At 45.4% G+C, this 25,843-nt stretch overlaps 1 pseudogene; it reads right to left on the reverse strand.

The window, feature by feature from the left end:
- Positions 1-25,843, reverse strand: part of LOC141175777 (fatty acyl-CoA hydrolase precursor, medium chain-like) — a 120,334-nt pseudogene that overhangs the window by 87,838 nt on the left and 6,653 nt on the right.

Below are 25,843 nucleotides of genomic sequence, written 5' to 3' on the forward strand. Positions count from 1 at the left end.
GGAATTATATGGGAGGGAGTGACATCCTGCATGGGGCATTATATGGGGGGCAGTGACATTCTGCATGGGGCATTATATGGGGGTAGTGACATCCTGCATGGGGCATTATATGGGGAGAGGTGACATCTTGCATGGGGCATTATATGGGGGGGAGTGACATCCTGCAGGGGGCATTATATGGGGGGAGAGATGACATCCTGCATGGGGCATTATATGGGGGGGGTGACATCCTGCATGGGGCATCAAATGGGGGGGAGATTTGACATCCTGCATGGGGTATTATATGGGGGGAGAGGACATCCTGCATGGGGCATTATATGGGGGGAAGGAACAAGTGACATCCCGCATGGGGCATTATATGTGGGGCGAGTGACATCCTGCATGGGGCATTATATGAGGGGGAGTGATATCCTGCATGGGGCATCATATGGGGTGAGAGGTGACATCCTGCATGGGGCATTATGTGGGGGGGCAGTGACATCCTGCATGGGGCATTATATGGGGGGGAGGTGACATCCTGCATGGGGCATCATATGGGGGGGAGAGGTGACATCCTGCATGGGGTATTATATGGGGGGGAGAGGACATCCTACATGGGGCAATGTAAGGGGGGGTGACATCCTGCATGGGGCATTATATGGGGGGGTGACATCCTGCATGGGGCATTATGTGGGGGGGGTGACATCCTGCATGTGGCATTATATGGGGGGTGACATCCTGCATGGGACATTATATGGGGGGAGAGGTGACATCCTGCATGGGGCATTATATGGGGGGGAGGTAAACTCCTGCAAGGGGCATTATATGGGGGGTGACATCCTGCATGAGACAAAATATTGGCGGGAGTGACATCCTGCATGGGGCATTATATGGGGGGAGGTGACATACTGCATGGGTCATTATATGGGGGGGAAGTGACATCCTGCATGGGGCATTATATGGGGGGGGTGACATCCTGCATGAGGCATTATATGGGGGGAGAGATGACATCCTGCATGGGGTATTATATGGGGGGAGAGGTGACATCCTGCATGGGGCATTATATGGGATGGAGCGACATCCTGCATGGGGCATTATATGGGGGGGCAGTGACATTCTGCATGGGGCATTATATGGGGGTAGTGACATCCTGCATTGGGGCATTATATGGGGAGAGGTGACATCTTGCATGGGGCATTATATGGGGGGAGTGACATCCTGCATGGGGCATTATATGGGGGGGAGGTGACATCCTGCATGGGGCATCATATGGGGGGGAGAGGTGACATCCTGCATGGGGCATTATATGGGGGGGCAGTGACATCCTCCGTGGGGCATTATATGGGGGGAGGTGACATCCTGCATGGGGCATCATATGGGGGGGAGAGGTGACATCCTGCATGGGGCATTATATGGGTGGGAGAGGACATCCTGCATGGGGCATTATATGGGGGTGAGAGGAGACATTCTGCATGGGGCATTATATGGGGGGAGATGACATTCTGTATGGGGCATTATATGGGGGGTTACATCCTGCATGGGACATTATACGGGGGGTAGAGGTGACATCCTGCATGGGGCATTATATGGGGGGGAGGTAAAATCCTGCATCGGGCATTATATGGAGGGTGAAATCCTGCATGGGACATTATATGGGGGGAGAGACATCCTGCATGGGGCATTATATGGGGGGAGGTGACATACTGCATGGGTCATTATATGGGGGGGGAAGTGACATCCTGCATGGGGCATTATATGGGGGGAGAGATGACATCCTGCATGGGGCATTATATGGGGGGAGAGGTGACATCCTGCATGGGGCATTATATGGGAGGGAGTGACATCCTGCATGGGGCATTATATGGGGGGGGCAGTGACATTCTGCATTGGGCATTATATGGGAGGTAGTGACATCCTGCATGAGGCATTATATGGGGAGAGGTGACATCTTGCATGGGGCATTATATGGGGGGGAGTGACATCCTGCGTGGGGCATTATATGGGGGGAGAGATGACGTCCTGCATGGGGCATTATATGGGGGGAGAGGTGACATCATGCATGGGGCATTATATGGGGGGGAGAGGTGACATCCTGCATGGGGCATTATATGGGAGGGACAGGTGACATCCTGCAAGGGGCATTATATGGGGGGAGGGAACAAGTGACATCCCGCATGGGGCATTATATGGGGAGGGAGTGACATCCTGCATGGGGCATTATGTGGGGGGGCAGTGACATCCTGCATGGGGCATTATATGGGGGGAGTGATATCCTGCATGGGGCATCATATGGGGGGGAGAGGTGACATCCTGCATGGGGCATTATATGGGGGGCAGTGACATCCTGCATGGGGCATTATATGGGGGGGCAATGACATCCTGCATGGGGCATTATATGGGGGGGAGTGATATCCTGCATGGGGCATCATATGGGGGGAGAAGTGACATCCTGCAGGGGGCATTATATGGGGGGAGGGAACAAGTGACATCCCGCATGGGGCATTATATGGGGAGGGAGTGACATCCTGCATGGGGCATTATGTGGGGGGGCAGTGACATCCTGCATGGAGCATTATATGGGGGGGAGGTGACATACTGCATGGGTCATTATATGGGGGGGAAGTTACATCCTGCATGGGGCATTATATGGGGGGGAGGTGACATCCTGCATGGGGCATTATATGGGGGGAGAGATGACATCCTGCATGAGGCATTATATGGGGGGAGAGGTGACATCCTGCATGGGGCCTTATAAGGGAGGGAGTGACATCCTGCATGGGGCATTATATGGGGGGACAGTAACATTCTGCATGGGGCATTATATGGGGGTAGTGACATCCTGCATGAGGCATTATATGGGGAGAGGTGACATCTTGCAAGGGGCATTATATGGGGGGGAGGTGACATCCTGCATGGGGCATTATATGGGGGGTGACATCCTGCATGGGACATTATATGGGGGCTAGGAAGTGACATCCTGCTTGGGGCATTATATGGGGGGTGACATCCTGCATGGGACATTATATGGGGGGGGAGGTGACATCCTGCATGGGACATTATATGGGGGAAGAGGTGACATCCTGCATGGGGCATTATATGGGAGGGAAGTGACATCCTGCATGGGGTATTATATGGGGAGAGGTGACATCCTGCATAGGGCATTATATGGGGGGGAAGTGACATCCTGCATGGGGAATTATATGGGGGCTGGGAAGGGACATCCTGCATGGGGCATTATATTGGGGGAGTGACATCCTGCATGGGGCATTATATGGGGGGGAGAGGTGACATCCTGCATGGGGCATTATATGGGGGGCAGAGGTGACATCCTGCATGGGGCATTATATGGGGGGGTGACATCCTGCATGGGGCATCATATGGGGGAGAGAGGTGACATCCTGCATTGGGCATTATATGGGGGGAGAGGTGACATCCTGCATGGGGCATTATATGGGGGGGAGTGACATCCTGCATGGGGCATTATATGGGGGGAGAGGTGACATCCTGTATGCGGCATTATATGGGGGGCAGAGGTGACATCCTGCATGGGACATTATATGGGGGGGTGACATCCTGCATGGGGCATCATATGGGGGGAGAGGTGACATCCTGCATGGGGCATTATATGGGGGGGAGAGGACATCCTGCATGGGGCTTTATAAGGGGGGGTGACATCCTGCACGGGGCATTATATGGGGGGGTGACATCCTGCATGGGGCATTATATAGGGGTGAGAGGTGACATCCTGCATGGGGGATTATATGTGGGGGAGGTGACCTCCTGCATGGGGCATTATATGGGGGGTGACATCCTGCATGGGACATTTAATGGTGGAGAAAGGTGACATACTGCATGGGGCATTATATGGAAGGGAAGTGACATCCTGCATGGGTCATTATATGGGGGGGAAGTGACATCCTGCATTGGGTATTATATGGGGAGAGGTGACATCCTGCATAGGGCATTATATGGGGGGGGAGTGGTGACATCCTGCATGGGGCATTATATAGGGGCTGGAAAGTGACATCCTGCATGGGACATTATATGGGGGGAGTGACATCCTGCATGGGGCATTATATGGGGGTGGGGAGAGGTGACATCCAGTATGGGGCATTTTATGGGGGGTGGTGACATCCTGCATGGGGCATTATATGGGGGGTGACATCCTGCATGGGGCATTATATGGGGGGACAAGTGATAACCTGCATGGGGCATTAAATGGGGGGGGACAAGTGATATTCTGCATGGGGCATTAAATAGGGGCGGACAAGCGGCATCCTGCATGGGGCACTATATGGGGGGTGACATTCTGCATGGGGCATTATATGGAGTGGGAGGTGACATCCTGCATGGGGCATTATATGGGGGGAAAGTGACATCCTGCATGGGGCATTATATGGGGGGGGAGGTGACATCATGCATGGGGCATTATATGGGGGGGAAATGACATTCTGCATGGGGCATTATATGGGGGCTGGAAAGTGACATCCTGCATGGGGCATTATATGGGAGGGGAAGTGACATTCTGCATGGGGCATTATATGAGGGGGAAGTGACATCCTACATGGGGCATTATATGGGGGCCAGTATCCTCTATGGAGCGTTATATGGGGGCCACCATCCTGTATGGAGAATTATATGGGGACCAGTATCCTGTATGGAGCGTTATATGGGGACCGGTATCCTGTATGGAGCATTATATGAGGACCAGAATTCTGCATGGAGCGTTATATGGGGTTCATTATACTGTATGGAGGACAATATGGGGCGCATTATTCTGTATGGGGCAATATATGGGGCCCATAATACTGTATGGAGGACTATGTGGTGCTCATTATGCTGTATGGAGCATTATATGGGGCCCATATTACAGTATGGAGGACTATATGGGGGGGAGGTGACATCATGCATGGGGCATTATATGGGGGGGAAGTGACATTCTGCATTGGGCATTATATGGGGGCTGGAAAGTGACATCCTGCATGGGGCATTATATGGGAGGGGAAGTGACATCCTGCATGGGGCATTATATGGGCGGGAGGTGACATCATGCATGGGGCATTATATGGGGGGGAAGTGACATTCTGCATGGGGCATTATATGGGGGCTGGAAAGTGACATCCTGCATGGGGCATTATATGGGAGGGGAAGTGACATCCTGCATGGGGCATTATATGAGATGGAAGTGACATCCTGCATGGGGCATTATATGGGGGCCAGTATTCTGCATGAAGCGTTATATGGGGGCCAGTATTCTGCATGAAGCGTTATATGGGGGCCACTATCCTGTATGGAGCATTATATGGGGACCAGTATCCTGTATGGAGCGTTATATGGGGACCGGTATCCTGTATGGAGCGTTATATGGGGACCAGAATTCTGCATGGAGCGTTATATGGGGTTCATTATTCTGTATGGAGGACTATATGGGGCCCATAATACTGTATGGAGGACTATGTAGTGCTCATTATGCTGTATGGAGCATTATATGGGGCCCATAATACTGTATGGAGGACTATATTGTCCGGTCTGCACTGTGCGCTGCGAGGATTCACCAGTTCCTGAGCTATTGTGGAATTTACAATAGATATCACTCATGTATTGTAAGAAGTGAAATCTTCAGCATTGTACTATATATATATTTCTCTGCGGTATCTGTGCATCATGAATCGTGGTATGTGTTAAAGGGGCCCACTGAGACTCTTTTGCCCGGGGCCCACAAAAACCTGGAGCCAGGCCTGTACCTAACACTACATGAACTGGTCGTCAGACAGTCCAGACCGAGGCTATAAAGTGCACGGATGGTATGAACATGAAGTTGAAGAAAATTTTAATATGGGCCAAACTAGGACAGTTAGAAAAGTGTGTTGAGGCGATAGGCCAGTCTAAAGAAATGGGTTTTTAGGGTACGCTTAAAACTGTGGGTATTGGGAATTAATAAAACAGTCCTAGGTAGTGCATTCCAAAGAATTGTTGCAGCACGCGAGAAATCTGGGGGACGGGAGTGGGAAGTTTGGATTACGGAGGATTTTAGTTTTAAGTCATTGGCAGAACAGTGGGCACGGGTAGGGTGGTAGACGGAGACAAGGGAGGGGCGTGCTGAAGCATGGAGCGCTTTGTAGGTAAGAGTGATAAGTTTATATTGAACTCTGTATTGGATGAGCAACCAGTGTAATGACTGGCACAGGTAAGAAGCATCGGTATAGCGACTGGCGGGAATACTCTTCACACAGCTCCTATTAAATGGAAGGGGGACTTTGGGAAGAGCTCTTCCCAGGCCCACTGTCGCCGGACAGCTGGCATCTGGTGACGCGCCTGGTGCCCAGTCTAGGACCAGGTGAGTACCTCTGCAAGAAGCCCAGGAGGTGTAACAAGAAGAGACAATGAGAAAACTCTGCTGTACCTAATGCTAACACCACAAACCACCAAGCACATGGGAAACTTCATTAAATAGCAAAGGACTAAGCAGGGAGAAGGATTATATGGCCCGCCTAAAGATCAGGTGCTGACTACCTCACAATCATCCCCAGACCAGCCATTTCTGGGGCAGCTGACGGCTGGTGTTTCTAGCCTGGGAGGGGACCAATATTCATGGCACCCTTCCTGGGCTATTAATATCAGCCCCCAGCTGTCTGCCTAGCCTTTGCTAGATATTAAAATAGGGGGGGACCCCACGTCATTTTTTTTGGGGTCCCCCATTTTAATAGCTAGTAAAGGCTAGGTATTCAGCTGGGGGCTGATATTAGTAGCCTGGGAAGCTCCGTGGGTATTACCCCCTTCCCAGGCTTCAAACATCTGCCCCAGCCGTCTGCTTAACCTCCGCTAGAGACTAAAATTACGGGGAACCCCACGCCAATTTTTTTTTAATAAATCCTTTATTTTAACACTAAATGACAAGTACAGTAATCAACACTATCACTGTACTTAGAAACATGTCAGCCACATATATAATATCTATCTAATCTATGTGTGATGCTCTATTCTTTCTGTTCTAAATTGTCGGGTACCGATGCTGAATTGCCGGCCGGCTTTTTTAAAGAGACGGTGCATCAAAACACTATTATTTTTTTTAATAAATCCTTTAACACTAAATGACAAGTACACTAATCAACACTATCACTGTACTTATTATATATGTGACTGACATGTTTCTATCTATCTAATCTATGTGTGATGCTCTATTCTATCTGTTCTAAATTGTCGGGTACCGATGCTGAATTGCCGGCCGGCTTTTTTAAAGAGAGTGTCTTCTGAGCAGTTTGTCAGCTTTTGGACACCTTTGAAGGTGTTTTCTATGTGTTTTTGTTTGCCTGACATAGGTTTTAACGGTGTTCGACGGTGTTCTAAGGTGTTCGACGAACAGTTCCACGAACATCCCGGTGATCGACGAACCGAACCCGAACACTACAGGGGTGGCTCAACACTACTTGTGAGCCTTGTGGAAAGATATTTGGCTGTGTAGAACTCCCTGTCCAATCAAGGGAGCCTGAGGTCATATTTCTGGGAGACCCAAAGGATGGGGCCTAAGACCATTTCTGAGGGGTGCCCAAAGACCCAGGAGGGGTCAGAGCCAGGTTTTCAAGGGACCATTGTCTTATGGAGTTGTCGTGCCCTGGGACATACATTAGCCAATTGTCCATGGCCAGCACTACTTCTCCTTCATGTAACCTGCCTGCAGTGATGTTCCTCATCCTGGTGAAAGGCCTCAAGAATTCCAGGTGAGTGTGAACAGTGTCCAAGTGATGGGATTTCTGGACTCAGGGAATTTGGTGACCCTGACAAGGGCCACACGTCCGCATGTGCTTGTCTCTGGGAAAGGGGTGGGAGTAAGTTGTATCCATGGAGACGCCAAGAACTATCCCATGACCCAAGTCATCAGAAGCATAGCCTGTGGTTCTGTGTCTCAACAAGTGGGAATGGTCAAGGACTTGTTGCATGTTATTGTTATCTGTCAAGATTTTCCTTTGTTCTGGTATTTATGGGCTGTAGCACCCAGTAGCCCAGTAACCCACCAGGAGGCAGATATGGTACAAGGTCACATGATGTAAACGGTGTATTTCCGTTTACATGATGTAAATCCAAGTTGTATAATCGGTTGGCTCGAGTGAGATAATTTAAGCCTGGGGATCGGGTATTTGTTAGTGCCCACAGTGGAGAGCAAATTCCTCACCCAGGGTCAGGGCCCTATAGGGATCATAAGACTCCAAGGCACCGCAGATAGGTGGGATAAAAAGCTTTTATTCCATCCTTAAAAACACATGGTGAAATTACAAAAATGAGGGAGACAATGCAACGTTTCTGCCCTAACATGCCATTTTTCAAGCCAGAAAACGCTACCCAATACCTACCTGAGAAAGTGAATCCCTACAAAATCTATAATATACATATATATGTACACACAATAAGTCACTACAGCCTCATCACAAGCACATGATACTCACATGGGAGCAGGCTCGGAGGCGTCTCTTACAGATTTCCAGGGCTCCGGAGGTTCTGGGTTACCAAATCTCCGTGATCCCACAGGAGGTTTCGCAAAAGGAACTCCAAAAAATGCATCTATGGCCCTAGATGTCTCCTTCACTGGCACCGTGATGCCCCGTAGGTCTCCAAACTTAGTGGTTACTAATGGTCTTTCAGCTTTCACACCTAGAATCAAAGATATTATTGGGGGCAATTAATGATACTATTAAAGTTTTATATTCTCATTAATGGCTCCTCCTGCTATTTCATACACCTTATACTACTGATATATATTATTTACTAATCCTTACTGTATAAGAATTAATAATTATTACTGCACCCCCCTCCACACCGGACAATAACTGCTATAATACTAACTCCTGTGGATGAGCGAATAACTACTATAATACTGCACCTATGTGCAAGAATATAATTACTCTAATACTGCCCCCTATGTACAAGAATATAACTACTATAATACTGCCCCCTATGTGCAAGAATATAATTACTCTAATACTGCCCCCTATGTACAAGAACATAACTACTATAATACTGCTCCTATGAAATAGAATATAACTACTATAATACTGCCCCCTATGTACAAGAATATAACTACTATAATACTGCTCCTATATACAAGAATATAACTACTATAATACTGAACCCTATGTGCAAGAATATAACTACTATAATACTGCTCCTATGTGCAAGAATATAACTACTCTAATACTGCCCCCTATGTACAAGACTATAACTACTATAATACTGCTCCTATATACAATAATATAACTACTCTAATACTGCCCACTATGTACAAGAATATAACTACTATAATACTGCCCCTATGTACAAGAAAATAACTACTCTAATACTGCTCCTATGTACAAGAATATAACTACTATAATACTGCCCCCTATGTACAAGAATTAAACTACTATAAAACTGCTCCTATATACAAGAATATAACTACTATAATACTGCACCCTATGTACAAGAATATAACTACTATAATACTGCACCCTATGTACAAGAATATAACTACTATAATACTGCTCCTATGTACAAGAATATAACTACTATAATACTACCCTCTATGTACAAGAATATAACTACTATAATACTGCTCCTATATACAAGAATATAACTACTCTAATACTGCCCCCTATGTACAAGAATATAACTACTATAATACTGCCCCTATGTACAAGAAAATAACTACTATAATACTGCTCCCTATGTACAAGAATATAACTACTATAATACTGCTCCCTATGTACAAGAATAGAACTACTATAATACTGCTCCGATGTACAAGAATATAACTACTATAATACTGCTCCCTATGTACAAGAATATAACTACTATAATACTGCTCCCTATGTACAAGAATATAGCTACTATAATACTGCCCCCTATGTACAAGAATAGAACTACTATAATACTGCTCCGATGTACAAGAATATAACTACTATAATACTGCTCCTATATACAGGAATATAACTACTATAATACTGCTCCTATATACAAGAATATAACTACTATAATACTGCTCCTTATGTACAAGAATATAACTACTATAATACTGCCCCCTATGTACAAGAATATAACTACTATAATACTGCTCCCTATGTACAAGAATATATCTACTATAATGCTGCTCCTATGTACAAGAATATAACTACTATAATACTGCTCCCTATGTACAAGAATATAACTACTATAATACTGCTCCCTATGTACAAGAATATAGCTACTATAATACTGCCCCCTATGTACAAGAATAGAACTACTATAATACTGCTCCGATGTACAAGAATATAACTACTATAATACTGCTCCTATACACAGGAATATAACTACTATAATACTGCTCCTATATACAAGAATATAACTACTATAATACTGCTCCTTATGTACAAGAATATAACTACTATAATACTGCCCCCTATGTACAACAATATAACTACTATAATACTGCTCCCTATGTACAAGAATATAACTACTATAATACTGCCCCCTATGTACAAGAATATAACTACTATAATACTGCTCCATGTAAAGGAATATAACTACTATAATACTGCTCCTATGTGCAAGAATATAACTACTATAATACTGCCCCTATATACAAGAATATAACTACTATAATACTACTCCTATATACAAGAATATAACTACTATAATACTACTCCTATATACAAGAATATAACTACTATAATACTGCTCCCTATGTACAAGAATATAACTACTATAATACTGCCCCTATGTACGAGAATATAACTACTCTAATACTGCTCCTATGTGGAAGAATATAACTACTATAATACTGCTCCGATGTACAAGAATATAACTACAATAATACTGCTCCTATATACAAGAATATAACTACTATAATACTGCTCCTATATACAAGAATATAACTACTATAATACTGCTCCTATGTACAAGAATATAACTACTATAATACTGCCCCTATGTACAAAAATACAACTACTATAAACCTGCCCCCTATGTACAAGAAAATAGCTACTATAATACTGCCCCTATGTACAAGAATATAACTACTATAATACTACCCCTATGTACAAGAATATAACTACTATAATACTGCCCCTATGTGCAAGAATATAACTACTATAATACTGCCCCCTATGTGCAAGAATATAACTACTGTAATACTGCCCCCTATGTACAAGAACATAACTACTATAATACTGCTCCCTATGTACAAGAATATAACTACTATAATACTGCCCCCTATGTACAAGAATATAACTACTATAATACTGCCCCCTATGTACAAGAATATAACTACTATATTACTACCCCTATGTACAAGAATATAACTACTATAATACTGCCCCTATGTACAAGAATATAACTACTCTAATACTGCTCCTATGTACAAGAATATAACTACTATAATACTGATCCCTATGTACAAGAATGTAACTACTATAATACTGCCCCCTATGTACAAGAATATAACTACTATAATACTGCCCCCTATGTACAAGAATATAACTACTATAATACTACCCCTATGTACAAGAATATAACTCATATAATACTGCCCCTATGTACAAGAATATAACTACTCTAATACTGCTCCTATGTACAAGAATGTAACTACTATAATACTACCCCTATGTACAAGAATATAACTACTATAATACTGCCCCTATGTACAAGAATATAACTACTCTAATACTGCTCCTATGTACAAGAATATAACTACTCTAATACTGCTCCTATGTACAAGAATATAACTACTTTAATACTGCTCCTATATACAAGAATATAACTACTATAATACTGCTCCTATGTACAAGAATATAACTACTATAATACTTCCCCTATGTACAAGAATATAACTACTATAATACTGCCCCTATGTACAAGAATATAACTAATATAATACTGCTCCATGTACAGGAATATAACTACTATAATACTGCCCCCTATGTACAAGAATATAACTACTATAATACTACCCCTATGTACAAGAATATAACTACGATAATGCTGCCCCTATGTGCAAGAATATAACTACTATAATACTGCCCCCTATGTGCAAGAATATAACTACTATAATACTGCCCCCTATGTACAAGACTATAACTACTATTATACTGCTCCTATGTACAAGAACATAACTACTATAATACTGCTCCCTATGTACAAGAATATAACTACTATAATACTGCCCCCTATGTACAAGAATATAACTACTATAATACTACCCCTATGTACAACAATATAACTACTATAATACTACCCCTATGTACAAGAATATAACTACTCTAATACTGCTCATATGTACAAGAGTATAACTACTATAATACTGATCCCTATGTACAAGAATATAACTACTATAATACTGCCCCCTATGTAAAAGAATATAACTACTATAATACTGTCCCTTATGTACATGAATATAACTACTATAATACTACCCCTATGTACAAGAATATAACTACTCTAATACTGCTCCTATGAACAAGAATATAACTACTATAATACTGCCCCCTATGTACAAGAATATAACTGCTATAATACTGCTCCTATGTACAACAATATAACTACTATAATACTGATCCCTATGTACAAGAATATAGCTACTATAATACTGCCCCTATGTACAACAATATAGCTACTATAATACTGCCCCCTATGTGAAAGAATATAACTACTCTAATACTGCTCCTATGTACAAGAACATAACAACTATAATACTGCCCCTATATACAAGAATATAACTACTCTAATACTGCTGCTATATACAAGGATATAACTACTATGATAATGCTCCTTTGTACAAGAATATAACTGCTATAATACTGTTCCTATATACAAGAATATAACTACTATAATACTGCCCCCTATGTACAAGAATATAACTACTATAATACTGCCCATATGTACAAGAATATAACTACTATAATACTGCTCGTATGATCAAGAATATAACTACTATAATACTGCCCCTATGCACAAGAATATAACAACTATAATACTGCCCCCCATGTACTGTGCAAGAATATAACTACTATAATACTGCTCCCTATGTACAAGAATATAACTACTATAATACTGCTCCTATGATCAAGAATATAACTACTATAATACTGCCCCCTATGTACAAGACTATAACTACTATTATACTGCTCCTATGTACAAGAACATAACTACTATAATACTGCTCCCTATGTACAAGAATATAACTGCTATAATACTGCCCCCTATGTACAAGAATATAACTACTATAATACTACCCCTATGTACAACAATATAACTACTATAATACTACCCCTATGTACAAGAATATAACTACTCTAATACTGCTCATATGTACAAGAATATAACTACTATAATACTGATCCCTATGTACAAGAATATAACTACTGTAATACTGCCCCCTATGTAAAAGAATATAACTACTATAATACTGTCCCTTATGTACATGAATATAACTACTATAATACTACCCCTATGTACAAGAATATAACTACTATAATACTGCCCATATGTACAAGAATATAACTACTCTAATACTGCTCCTATGAACAAGAATATAACTACTATAATACTGCCCCCTATGTACAAGAATATAACTGCTATAATACTGCCCCCTATGTACAAGAATATAACTACTATAATACTACCCCTATGCACAAGAATATAACTACTATAATACTGCCCCCTATGTACAGGAATATAACTACTATAATACTGCTCCTATGTACAAGAATATAACTACTATAATACTGCTCCTATGTACAAGAATATAACTACTATAATACTGCTCCTATGTACAAGAATATAACTACTATAATACTGCCCCCTATGTGCAAGAATATAGCTACTATAATACTGCTCCTATGTACAAGAATATAACTACTATAATACTGCCCCTATGTACAAGAATATAACTACTATAATACTGCCCCCTATGTACAAGAATATAACTATTATAATACTTGTCATAGAAAAATTGAAAATCTTTTCTTCTCCCCTGTCAAAGATGTTAAGAGAATATTGACTATTTCTCCCAAGCCCCTCTTCACCCCTCCCTTATTCCCCATTTGTCATAGGAGAGCTGACAGTCCAGAATCTGTCTCTCTGCAAATTATCACCTACAATAGAAGTGACTTGTAAAGCTACAATCTAATTAAAATGCGAGGGTCTTTCCCCCTGGCAAAGGCAGGGGACAATTAGATGCAGGCTTGGTATAATTTTCAGTGACATGAGGAAAATGTACTCCCGAGCTTCAAAAAGAAATCTATAGTCAGGCCAGCACTGATACAGAATATGGAAAATTGTAAGTTCCATAATTTCGATAATAACGGGACCTATATTTTTAGTGGCAGGGTCAGCCAAGGAGCAATATGCTTTTTTTACATAATAATAATTCCCTCCAGGGGGCTGTGGCGCAAAAGTAACAAAATAGCACATCACAACTATGCGGTGTGTGGTCTCTTGGAAGTTAAAATCATAATAGAAAATATATTATCACTTTTGGGCTTCTGGGATCAACGAGTGATGTTATTGCAGAACTTAGCATTTTTAATAAAAATGGGCAGGCTGAAGACCAGCCACGTGATGCCAGTGACGCGCCCCTGGGCCTGAGTCGCGCAGCGTTGCGCACGCGGGAGCCTACCCGGAGCCGGATCTGATAGGGGTAGTAGTCTCGTGGCGGTGACCCGGTCCGTGCCCAGGGAGTCAAGCTGAGTGGCAGTCTTTAGCAGTAGATGTTAGAATGTTCGACTACGCCACCCGTTGAATGCAGTCATGAGACCGCTGCTGCAGGGCAGACCGCTGAGGCCGGTGATACGGTTGTGCAGCGGGGATGGTATAACCCCCAACGGGAGGGGTATGGCCTCAGGGCAGCGGACGTGGATGATGAAACACTCGGAGACGGTGCGGTGTAGTTCAGGGTCTTTACTGGTGGCAAAGGTAGACCCTCCCGGAGTACTGGCTAGCGATCGGGGCCTGGTCAGTCCGCGAGCAGATGGGATCTCCCCTGGCCAGGCGGAGTTGTAGGCCTCCCCAACTAATCGTACTCTTCTGGCTACCTTGCTAGAGGCTGGTAAAAGTAGCCCACGTCCCTGAGTGTACCGTGTGGTGCTCACCCGTATGGCCGGTGACTCGGGGCCTTTTGGTAGCTTCCGCTCCACGTCGCGGTGCTGGTCCCTTGCGTGTGACCGTGCCTTCGGGTTTCTTGGCCAGAGGACCTGAAATCCCCTGCCGGGCGGTTTCTGCTGCTGGGTAAGGATTAGTCCCCACAGCCTCGGACTCCGGGTCCGGTAAGAACTCTTCAATCAGGGCGAGCTCTACAGCTTCCAGCCCCTGATCTCTTTTAGCACAGCTCCCACAGAGCTCCTGATCTTTCTTTCCCTATAGCTGCTCCTCTACAGACCAGACTGTGTCTCTGTCTGTGTTCTCTGCTCTTTCTCTACTCACTAACCCTGCCTCAGCCCCAGCTTTATATAGGGGAAGTTCTTCCCCTCCCAGGACTGGGCAGGAGGTGTGGCATGCATAGGATGTCTGACCAGGAAACATCCCACCTGCTCACAGACGTAATATTGCTATTACTGTGGGAACCAGACCCCTGGGGTGCCACATTCCCCCCTAGTGAAATTTAGTACTCCGGGACTAAACATACTTTTGTAAAACATAACAAGTAAAAACAGAAACAGTATAACAAAGAAAAACACATTATGATGGTCACGGCGTGTCCGCAACCGGGTGCAGTCTTTGAAGAAAACAAAGGTGTCCATTTCACCAAGAGACAGGGAGCCGTAACCAGGTAGGGGTCTGTCCTGCCCCGAGTCCTTAACAGTCTTTAGTCCTTTCCTGGGTTACGCTCCAAACATATGTACAAAGGATTCCGGATAATCCATAAACGACACCTATAAAATAACAAAAAATACACAATTATTTACAAGTAACAATAAACAGGTAAATACAAATAAACAGTCTAAACACTTAGATCCTCCAACGTACGGGTAACTGGCCTCTAGTGGCTCTAGTGGACCTACGGAGCTGACTGACTGGTCCTGAGCTACGGGGTGTAGGAGCTGTCAAAGATAAACTGGGCAGCTGTCTACGGGCTCTTTGGCTCACTAGGGGTACGGCAGGCTCACTATAAGCAGAGGGTTGATCCTCCTGGTCTGCTTGTGTGGGGTCTTCTGCCTCCTGGACCGGCTGCTCTTCCAGCTCTACCTGTTTCTCCGTAGGTACTTGAGATGCTGGTTGGAGGAAGGTGAGGACGGGTACCACAACTGCGCCATTGACTTGAGTCCAAGACCGAGGGAAGTCTCCGAGCACAGTACTAACCATATCGTCCCTTTCCTCTGCGGGTCGAGGGTCTTCTTGTTCTTCTTCAGGGCTTCGTAGCTGTTCGGGACACTTCTTCAGGTGATCTCGGGATACAATGGCTGTGGTTTCTCCTCCATCCTTACTGATTATGCAGACTTTCGGGTTCTCATGGCTTGAGGGCAGTATGGTGTACGGGTCCTTCTCCCACTGGTCGTCCAACTTGTGGAGGCGTCTCTTCCTCTTCAAGACCTGCTCTCCAGGTACCAGGGGAACAGCGGGAGCATACTGGTTGTAAGTCTTCTCCTGTCTTTCTCTAGCTTGACAGAGACTTCGCTCCACGCTCTCCTGTACTTTCCGGTACTGCTGCTGCCTTTCTGTGTCCCAGTCTGCTTCTGGTGAAGTGTCCTCGGGTGTCAGGACTCCCATCTCCAGATCAACAGGAAGCTTACCAGGTCTTGCTCTCATTAGGTAAGCCGGGGTACAGTTGGTAGAACCTACCGGGATGTGGTTGTATAGGTCCACCAGATCAGGCAGTTTCTCAGGCCACAGACTGCGTTCCTCCAGGGGCAATGTTTTCAGAAGATCTATCACCACCTGGTTCATTTTCTCGCAGAGCCCATTGGTTTGCGGATGATAGGGTGTTGTTCTTATCTTCCGGCAGCCATACAGAGTACAGAACTCCTGGAAGACTTCCGCTTCAAAGGCAGGTCCCTGGTCCGTCAGCACCTGCTCCGGGTATCCGTGTGGATGGCAGAAGTGCTGCTGGAAGGCTCTAGCTGCTGTTTGAGCCGTTAAGTCCTTGACCGGGACCACCACCAGGAACCGGGAGTAATGATCTACGATTGTGAGGGCGTAGACATACCCAGATCTGCTTGGAGCCAGTTTCACATGGTCCAGGGCTACCAGTTCCAGTGGCTGTCGGGTGATGATGGGCTGCAAGGGAGTCTTCTGGCTGGCACGGTCCTTCCTTCTTAGGTGGCATGGTCCACAGTCTCTGCACCACCTCTCGATGGTTCCCCTCATGCCTACCCAGTGGAACCGCCCACGCAGCAGGAACTCCAGCTTCTTCCACCCGAAGTGCCCAGCTCCGTCGTGGTATGCCTCCAGTACCATAGCCGCGCCTCTTCTTGGCACCACTACTTGCCAAATCAGTTCATGCGTCCGGGAGTTAACCATTCTGCGGCACAACTTCCCCTTGTAAAGGAACAGTCGACTCTTCTCAGCCCACAGTTGCTTGGTCTCTTCCGGAGCGTCTGGGTCAAGGCGGGCATCTGGCTGAGTCAGCATCTCCTTCACCAGTCGGACGGCGGGGTCACTGTCTTGCGTTTCCGCCCAGTTGTAATGAGGTAAGGGGTTAAACGTAGCAGATTGCTTACCCCTTACACGGTGGGAATACTGGATAGTCCCATGCCGGTGGAACGCGGGAAGTTCAACCTCCTCCAGTTCCTCTGGATCTTCCCCCACGTCCGGTAGGTTTGGCATTCTGGACAAGGCATCCGCTTTGGTATTGGAGCGTCCTGCCCGGTATTTGATTGTGAACTCAAAGTTGGACAGGCGGGCCATCCATCTCTGCTCCAGGGCACCGAGTCTTGCTGTGTCCAGGTGTGTCAACGGGTTGTTATCCGTGTACACGGTGAACCGGGAAGAGGCGAGGTAGTGCTTAAAGCGTTCGGTGACTGCCCACACCACTGCCAGGAACTCTAGCTTGAATGAGCTGTAATTCTCAGGGTTTCTTTCGGTGGGTCGCAGTTTTCGGCTGGCGTAAGCAATTACTCGTTCTTTCCCCTGCTGGATCTGGGACAGTACGGCTCCTAGCCCGATGTTACTTGCGTCGGTGTAGAGGATAAAGGGCTGGCTGTAATCAGGGTACGCCAGGATTTCATCCCCCGTGAGGGCCATCTTCAGCTGGCGGAAGGACTCTTCTTCCAGCTTCTCCCATCTGAAGGGTGGCTTCTGGTTCTTGGCCTTCCTGGACTGGCCTATCAGGAGGTCCTGCATAGGAGCTGCCTTTTTGGTGAAACCGGGAATGAATCTTCGGTAGTAGCCTACCAACCCGAGGAACTGCCGCACTTCCTTTACGCTGGAGGGGCTTGGCCATTCCTTAATTGCGGTGATCTTATCAGGGTCGGGAGCCACTCCGTCAGCACTCACCACGTGTCCCAGGTACTGCACCTTTGGTTTCAGGAGGTGACACTTGGAGGGTTTCACCTTTAGGCCGTAGTTTGCCAGGGCTTCGAACACTTCTGCCAGGTGTTTCAGGTGGTCCTCGTAGGTCTTGGAGTAGACGATGACATCGTCCAGGTAAAATAGGACCGTCTCGAAGTTTCGGTGTCCCAGACAGCATTCCATCAACCGTTGGAAGGTTCCGGGTGCGTTGCAGAGTCCGAACGGCATGCAGGTAAACTCGCTAAGTCCCATCGGGGTGGTGAATGCGGTCTTCTCCCGGTCCGCCTCTGCTACAGGAACCTGCCAGTACGCGCTAGTGAGATCCAAAGTAGAGAAGAAGTTAGCAGATTTTAAAGCAGCCAAAGACTCCTCTATCCTTGGTAAGGGGTACGCATCTTTGTGTGTGATACGGTTGATTTTCCGGTAATCTACACACATTCTCATGGTGTTGTCTTTCTTTTTAACCAAGACTAGTGGAGCTGCCCAGGGGCTACAGCTATCCCTGATTACCCCAGCCTCCTTCATGTCTCTAAGCATCCCCTTGGCGTGTTGGTAGTGTGCAGGGGGTACGGGTCGGTATCTCTCCTTTATGGGAGGATGGTCTCCCGTGGGGATGTGGTGTTCTACCCCCTTTACTCGCCCGAAGTCTAACGGGTGTTAACTAAACACTATCTCGTACTCTTGAACCACCCGATAGACTCCCTGTTTCTGGTGTGAGGGAGTGGAGTCAGTACCCAAATGTAGTTGCTGACACCAGTCCTCTATTGTTTTCTTAGAGCCGTTACCTTCCTCTGGTTGAGATGGAGGCAAGGGTTCCACGGCCTGTACAGAATTCTGGTTTATGGTATACAATTTGGCTAGTGTAGCATACCGGGGCAGGTGTACTTCTCTCTTCCCGATGTTTATTATGCGAACGGGCACCCTCCCATGGCGTACATCAACCACCCCCCGTGCTGTCAAAATGGTGGGCCTACTGTCTGAGTAGACGGGTTCTACCATTGCTTGGTAGTCTCTACCTCTTAGACCAATAGCTGCCCGGCACCAAATCATCATTTCACTTTTTGGGGGCATGGCAATAGGGAAAGGGTCACACATTCTCACGCTTCCAATCTCACCACCGGAGAGTTCCACCTGTTGCCGTCGCATCAGTGCCCGGATCTCTTTTTGGAGCACTCGCTGCTGGCCGGAGCTGGCGTTCTTGGCAACCTGCTGTAAAATGAAAATCACCTCTGCAAGACAATTTTCAATCACATTAGTTCCTAGCGTTATCTTTGGGTGACTCTCGCGCTTGTCAATGTCTACAATGATCAGTCCCTGTGCTGCCAGTTCGACTCTACCGATTTTAATGGTCATCTCTTTGAATCCGATCTGTGGCACGGGTTGACCATTGCTGGCGATGATACTCAAGTCGTCGTCAGGGTAGCGGGTTATATCCGAGTCATTCCAGTACTGCTTGAAGAGCACGTACGGGATGGTGGTGACCTGTGACCCGGTGTCAAGTAGGGCACTCATAGGAATGCCATCCAGTACCACAGGCAAGACTGGACGTCCTCCCACATATTTGTCACGCCAGTTCGATGGGCCTGGTGATCTTATTCCTAGGGGTCGGCCCTCTACCCCAGGTTGTGCCAGTTTAAAGGACAGTACCTTGCCATATGTCCGGGTTGATTGCAGCGGCGGCAGATGGGTTGTCCGTCCTCGTTGTATCGGTCGCTGGGTCTTCCTCTGGCCGGTGGGGTCCTCCTTGGTCGACGCCACGGGATGTCCTCCGGTCCGGATGCCAGCTGGATCTTCCCTGGAGCAGAAACCTGTAACGACTGCACAGTTCGGGTTAGCGCGGCAACGCTTTTAGCTAGCTCTTGGACCTGATGGTGCAGGGCTGGAGCCGGGTCATTGTTCAAAGCCTGCGCATCAGCCCCCACAGGCCCTGCCGACAAGGGCGCCGCCTCCTGGTGGTAAGCGGTAGTAGGGCGCCTGTGGGTCACAACGCCACCCGGTGCCGGTTCTCGGAGCACCCGGATGGCTCTGTCCTTGAACTGTGCAAAGTCCAGATGAGGATCCTGTAAGGCCATTGCCCGCAACTGGGTTCGGTGGGCATTGCAATATAGTCCCTCTATAAATTGTTCGGTCAACAGCCTGTCCTCGTTTCCCACGCCGTCAGGGTCGGTCTGCTTAATGGCTCTCAGGGCCTCTTGTAGGTTTAGTGTATAGTCCCGTATATTCTCATGTGCTCGCTGTTTGCACCCGTAGAAAATAAGCTTTATCTCAGCTGAGGTGCGGGTATCAAAGGTGTCCTTCAGCCGGGTTAATATCCCTGCGACAGTCCTCCTCCCAGGTGGCCAGGACTTTACCTCCCTTTGGGCTGCCCCGGTTAGTTGGGCCCCCAGGATGCTCACTTTTTGCTCTTCTGTGAGGGGGTACACCTGGAAGAGGCTATCCAGCTTTTCTCTAAAGTCATTCAGGGTATGTGACTCCCCTGAGTACTGGGGTAGCCAGGCTGCCCCCGGGATATAGGGCATAGTGAAAGGCATGACCGCAGCAGCGGTGGCGCTGGCGGTGGCTGCGGCAGTGAAGCTCTCCTCCGTATCCGACATCTTCCTCCCCCCTAGTGGACCGTGGCCTACCTTGCGATGATCCTCTTCCGTAGGCCGCGGCTCCGCAGTGGATCGTCAGGGTCGAGGACCTTCCGTCGCGCTCCTATGACGTCGGCGTCTGCTGGGCTCCTTCCAGGACCTTACGCAACGTCCGGACGTGAGGCGGGGCTTCAGTTCTCGCGGGCTTTTCGGAGTCCACGCCCCTCTTCTTCCCGCGCGGCGTCTTCAAGATGGCGTCCAACGGCGGGAAAACTCCACGGATGGCGGGAAGAAGGCAGAAGATGGCGTCCAACGGCGGGAAAACTCCACGGATGGCGGGAAGAAGGTAGACGATGGCGTCGGATGGCGGGAATCTTCACCACAGGTAAGTTGAAAAGTCTCTTTTTCAGGCACGCAGTGGTTGCGGGCACGAGATCCTGCCGACTACGCCAAAGTTGACGTGCCCCTGGGCCTGAGTCGCGCAGCGTTGCGCACGCGGGAGCCTACCCGGAGCCGGATCTGATAGGGGTAGTAGTCTCGTGGCGGTGACCCGGTCCGTGCCCAGGGAGTCAAGCTGAGTGGCAGTCTTTAGCAGTAGATGTTAGAATGTTCGACTACGCCACCCGTTGAATGCGGTCATGAGACCGCCGCTGCAGGGCAGACCGCTGAGGCCGGTGATACGGTTGTGCAGCGGGGATGGTATAAACCCCAACGGGAGGGGTATGGCCTCAGGGCAGCGGACGTGGATGATGAAACACTCGGAGACGGTGCGGTGTAGTTCAGGGTCTTTACTGGTGGCAAAGGTAGACCCTCCCGGAGTACTGGCTAGCGATCGGGGCCTGGTCAGTCCGCGAGCAGATGGGATCTCCCCTGGCCAGGCGGAGTTGTAGGCCTCCCCAACTAATCGTACTCTTCTGGCTACCTTGCTAGAGGCTGGTAAAAGTAGCCCACGTCCCTGAGTGTACCGTGTGGTGCTCACCCGTATGGCCGGTGACTCGGGGCCTTTTGGTAGCTTCCGCTCCACGTCGCGGTGCTGGTCCCTTGCGTGTGACCGTGCCTTCGGGTTTCTTGGCCAGAGGACCTGAAATCCCCTGCCGGGCGGTTTCTGCTGCTGGGTAAGGATTAGTCCCCACAGCCTCGGACTCCGGGTCCGGTAAGAACTCTTCAATCAGGGCGAGCTCTACAGCTTCCAGCCCCTGATCTCTTTTAGCACAGCTCCCACAGAGCTCCTGATCTTTCTTTCCCTATAGCTGCTCCTCTACAGACCAGACTGTGTCTCTGTCTGTGTTCTCTGCTCTTTCTCTACTCACTAACCCTGCCTCAGCCCCAGCTTTATATAGGGGAAGTTCTTCCCCTCCCAGGACTGGGCAGGAGGTGTGGCATGCATAGGATGTCTGACCAGGAAACATCCCACCTGCTCACAGACGTAATATTGCTATTACTGTGGGAACCAGACCCCTGGGGTGCCACACCAGCACAGGGGGTGTAGAAAGGTCTCTCTCTTCAGCATAAAATAGTCTGCTGAGGTTAGAGTAGCTTTCTTTGCCAGGGAGGTATAGATACTATAAGCAATGGATCGCGTTCGATAACGCTCAAATCAAACTGGGGAGCCCCTCCTCCACCTATGCTGAGCCATCCCTGAGAACTGTATAGAGTAAGTTTCTTCCTTAATCCTTATTATTTTATGTAACTGCTTATGTATTGTAATGGTCTCCTTTGTAAAATCCTTGTATACATTTTTCTAAACACTGCCTCCCCTTTTGGATTAAATATAAAATTTAATAGTTCTGTTTCTTTTGTCATGTAATCGTTCCCTCCCTCGAAGCCATATATGCTACTAGAACGCAGGCGTCCGCCCAGGCCTGTATTATATTTCTAATCTGGACGGTGGTGGCAGTGAATAATAACAATATTTGGCTTATTGTGAAGCTGACAGTGACCGTACGGAGGGCATAAACACATATTCCATGCGTTGGAATCCTATGGTGTGATGCCATATGCTCACTGGTCGCTTGCCGATACCTCTGTGGAGAGTAGTGGGGACCGTGTGCTCGCGGATCCTTGACGGAATCCTGACAGAGTGACGGTCCTGTGAGATATCGCATGATCTCCCCGGTGTCTTCTCTGTGAAATTCCTGACAATACTGCTCCTATGTACAAAAATATAACTACAATAATACTGCTCCTATGTACAAGAATATAACTACTATAATACTGCTCCTATGTACAAGAATATAACTACTATAATACTGCCCCTTATGTAGAAGACTATAACTACTATAATACTGCCCCTATGTACAAGAATATAACTACTATAATACTGCCCCTATGTACAAGAATATAACTACTCTAATACTGCCTCCTATGTACAAGAATATAACTACTATAATACTGCCCCCTATGTACAAGAATATAACTATTATAATACTGCCTCTATGTACAAGAATAGAACTACTATAATACTGCCCCTATGTACAAGAATATAACTACTATAATACTGCCCCCTATGTACAAGAATATAACTGCTATAATACTGCTAATATGTATAAGAATATAACTACTATAATACTGCTCCTATGTATAAGAATATAACTATTATAATACTGCTCCTATGTGCAAGAATATAACTACCATAATACTGCCCCCTATGTACAAGAATATAACTACTATAATACTGCCCCCTATGTACAAGAATATAACTACTATAATACTGCCCCTTTGTACAAGAATATAACTACTATAATACTGCTCCTATGTACAAGAATATAACTATTATAATACTGCTCCTATGTACAAGAATATAACTACTATAATACTGCCCCCTATGTACAAGAATATAACTACTATAATACTGCCCCCTATGTACAAGAATATAACTACTATAATACTGCTCCTATGTACAAGAATATAACTACTATAATACTGCTCCTATGTACAAGAATATAACTACTATAATACTGCCCCTTTGTACAAGAATATAACTACTATAATACTGCTCCTATGTACAAGAATATAACTACTATAATACTGCTCCATATGTACAAGAATATAACTATTATAATACTGACCCCTATGTACAAGAATATAACTACTATAATACTGCCCCCTATGTACAAGAATATACTATAATACTGCCCCCTATGTACAAGAATATAACTACTATAATACTGCCCCTATGTACAAGAATATAACTACTATAATACTGTCCCTTATGTACAAGAATATAACTACTATAATACTGCCCCCTATGTACAAGAATATAACTACTATAATACTGCCCCCTATGTGCAAGAATATAACTACTATAATACTGCCCCATATGTACAGGAATATAACTAATATAATACTGCTCCTATGTAAATGAATATAACTACTATAATACTGCCCCCTATGTGCAAGAATATAACTACTATAATACTGCTCCTATGTACAAGAATATAACTACTATAATACTGCCCCTATGTACAAGAATATAACTACTATAATACTGCCCCCTATGTACAAGAATATAACTACTATAATACTGCCCCCTATGTACAAGAATATAACTACTATAATACTGCCCCCTATGTACAAGAATATAACTACTATAATACTGCCCCTATGTACAAGAATATAACTACTATAATACTGTCCCTTATGTACAAGAATATAACTACTATAATACTGCGCCCTATGTACAAGAATATAACTACTATAATACTGCCCCCTAGGTGCAAGAATATAACTACTATAATACTGCCCCATATGTACTGGAATATAACTACTATGATACTGCTCCTATGTAAAAGAATATATCTACTATAATACTGCCCCCTATGTGCAAGAATATAACTACTATAATACTGCCCCCTATGTAAAAGAATATAACTACAATAATACTGCTCCTATGTACAAGAATATAAGTACTATAATACTGCCCCTATGTACAAGAATATAACTATTATAATACTGCCTCTATGTACAAGAATATATCTACTATAATCCTGCCCCCTATGTACAAGAATATAACTATTATAATACTACTCCTATGTACAAGAATATAACTACTATAATACTGCCTCTATGTACAAGAATATAACTACTATAATACTGCCCCTATGTACAAGAATATAACTACTATAATACTGCCCCCTATGTACAAGAATATAACTATTATAATACTGCCTCTATGTACAAGAATATAACTACTATAATACTGCCCCTATGTACAAGAATATAACTACTATAATACTGCCTCCTATGTACAAGAATATAACTACTATAATACTGCCCCTATGTACAAAAATATAACTGTTATAATATCGCCTCTATGTACAAGAATATAACTACTATAATACTGCCCCTATGTACAAGAATATAACTACTATAATACTGCCCCCTATGTACAAGAATATTACTACTATAATACTGCCTCCTATGTACAAGAATATAACTACTATAATACTGCCTCCTATGTACAAGAATATAACTACTATAATACTGCCCCTATGTACAAGAATATAACTATTATAATACTGCCTCTATGTACAAGAATATAACTACTATAATACTGCCCCTATGTACAAGAATATAACTACTATAATACTGCCCCTATGTACAAGAATATATCTACTATAATCCTGCCCCCTATGTACAAGAATATAACTATTATAATACTACTCCTATGTACAAGAATATAACTACTATAATACTGCCTCAATGTACAAGAATATAACTACTATAATACTGCCCCTATGTACAAGAATATAACTACTATAATACTGCCCCCTATGTACAAGAATATAACTATTATAATACTGCCTCTATGTACAAGAATATAACTACTATAATACTGCCCCTAT

Source organism: Phyllobates terribilis, unplaced genomic scaffold, assembly GCF_046119375.1.
Source record: "Phyllobates terribilis strain yellow unplaced genomic scaffold, ASM4611937v1 Scaffold_14__1_contigs__length_39327217, whole genome shotgun sequence".
Classification (NCBI taxonomy): domain Eukaryota; kingdom Metazoa; phylum Chordata; class Amphibia; order Anura; family Dendrobatidae; genus Phyllobates; species Phyllobates terribilis.